General features: G+C 38.8%; 1 protein-coding gene across 1 annotated transcript in view; it reads left to right on the forward strand.

Moving 5' to 3' along the window:
- LOC143026909 (uncharacterized) overlaps nt 1-2,053 on the forward strand; it is a 34,720-nt gene extending 32,667 nt beyond the window's left edge. Inside the window, exon 4 of the mRNA XM_076187693.1 lies at nt 1-2,053. This exon is cut by the window's left edge and continues 513 nt beyond it. The gene's annotated coding sequence lies outside the window, so the exon portion shown is untranslated.
- The last annotated feature ends 447 nt before the right edge of the window (nt 2,054-2,500 follow it).

The raw sequence follows: 2,500 nt of genomic DNA on the forward strand, positions 1-2,500 counted from the left end.
GTTCTATTTAGTGGAATCCTTCCTCCCTTAGCATTTACAAACCTCTCCCCAGTGTTCGGGTCTTCCAGAAAGGCCGAACTGAACTATTAACCCGTTTGGGGAGGGTCTTACCAAATCGGGTGTTGTGTTCTTAAGAAGTACTCAGTCAACTTGGAAAAAAAAAAACACTTTAGATTATAGAAAAAGAATTTTATATTAAACACGGGTAGGTGAAGGCTCCATAGTCCTTGATGTCGCCCGAGTTTTGGTTAGGAGCAGGCCCGCCTCAAATGGAGAATTGCTCTTGGTGTCACTCCTAAAGGCGAAAGCCGGTCTTGCAATACCTACTTAGGGCATCGTTAGACAACAAACCGTGTGGTTGCCTTTCGGCGGTGCCTATGACGGTGCCTTTGACGTGTTTTCTTTTGGCACCAATAACGCCATCCCTCGCTGAACAAGTTACCAAAATCTAATGTCCGCACTGTGGCGTCACTCAACAGCGCTGGACGTCGCCTTCCACTTCCTTAGCTTTTTTTGCCGTTTATTTTTAGTCTCGGTGATTTTTTTTTTCTTGGGGGTTTAAATTTTTTTCTTTTTTTTTCTTTATCTTCATTATTCATTACCGTTTCGTCATAATGCTTCAGTATTAATGTGTGTAATTTCAGCAACCCAGAGAAAAAAATAGAAAGTGTAAAAAAAAAAAAAATCATTCCATGTAAGAGCAGACTGTATTATTTGGTGCAATTTTTTTTTTTTTTTTTAAACCACGACTACGGGAGAGGCGGTTATGGTTCAGCCAAGCGAAGGCGCAGCTTCCATTCCTCCTCCTCTTCCGCCTCCTCTTCCTTTTCCACAAAATTAACAAAACCTACTTTTATTCCTTCCTCACCCGTCACTTCTAAACGTACCTTAGCAAAATCTTCCTTTTTGCCCTTTCCAATAATCACACCCTTCTCACCAATAAAAGCATATCACTGTGCTTGTCTACTTGTTACTTTCCCCAATCCATCCACACTCATCCTCTCATCCTCTCCCTAACCCCCAACCCCCCACCCCCAATCTCCCAACCCCTCAACCTCCTAGTTCCCCCTGGAGACGAGTGACTAGTTGAACCTGTGATATAATATTATTTGTTGTGTTGTCATTTAAGATGGATCCCGCCTCCAGAACTAAAACCCTGTAAGACGAGGACAATTCCTAGCTACTCGCTTGACCTCCTACCTAGGCTTCTTCTCCTGTTTATAGTCCATGAGCAAGAGGGTCCCTCTCAATTGCTTGCTCGATCTGCAAATGACACAAAATGAGCCAAAATAGGTCTGCAAGGCTTTTTGGTATGGGATTTCAAACTCACCCAGTGCCTCTGCCATACATTTTTTTTTAATAAAGAATAAAATCAGTGAATATGAAAAAGGTATCATAAGCTCCTTTCCATAGCGTTCAGGGGTAGTTTGTAATATGTCCGTGTAATTGGTAGAATACACGCCTGGAACTGCCCGAAACATGGCAGTTGTCTTTATTTTCTGATTTGTACAACTTACTGCCGGAAGTATGACCTCACTTACTGACCTATGTTACCTGATAGTTTCATCTATTCAACTTGCATATGACGATGAATCAACGGACGGCCAGTACAGTCAAGGAAACCAGAGAAGAATACCAGGATGACAGTAGACAAAATTTACACGACAGACTTGACCCACTCAAAATTCACACAAATGGCTTGTTTTAGAAAAAGACATGTTTCATGTTAGACATCGATGCTAGCATGACGTAGTTTTCAATGACTTAACTAATGACAACTTTGGTCATTATTGACTAATGACTAGTCACTTTGTTGTTGACTTGATGACTTAGCTTTGAATCCACGAGACTTGTATTGACAATTAGAAACTCATTTTTCAAACGAGTGAATTAGGAAAGACTTTGACTACGTACTGATACTTGGCGTCTGAGTGTACGTTATCTTAACTTTAATTTTAGTACCGTGATACTGAATCTTCGTGACATGACCTTGATATTCTACAATATAACACTAAAGATGATTATGATTCCTGATAACGCAGTGTTGAACTTTTCCGTGTTTTCTTTATATATATATATATATATATATATATATATATATATATATATATATTATATATACATATATATATACATATATATATATATACATTATATATATATATATATGTAAAGTATAGATTCTGAGGGACTCTATTAATCATTGCTAAAGATTCTTCATATGTAATATAACATTGAAACTGTTGTCGCTACCTTAGTAATCGACAATGACTGTCACAAGGGGCGATCATCTGTAATGTAGGAAATGATTACCAGTGTTGACAAAAGCACAACAATGACTCGTCGAATCACCGCATGGGATTATGCAAAATAGTCACTAACAACCCAACAGGTACCACCCAATGTGATAGATCGTTTACTGACCAGACACTAATGTTACCAACATGATGTCGTGGGTGATTTTCTTAACCTGATTTTTTTTTAATGATGACAAGGCCAA

This window comes from Oratosquilla oratoria, chromosome 7 (assembly GCF_046742065.1).
Source record: "Oratosquilla oratoria isolate Oo_2021 chromosome 7, ASM4674206v1, whole genome shotgun sequence".
In the NCBI taxonomy this organism is placed as follows: domain Eukaryota; kingdom Metazoa; phylum Arthropoda; class Malacostraca; order Stomatopoda; family Squillidae; genus Oratosquilla; species Oratosquilla oratoria.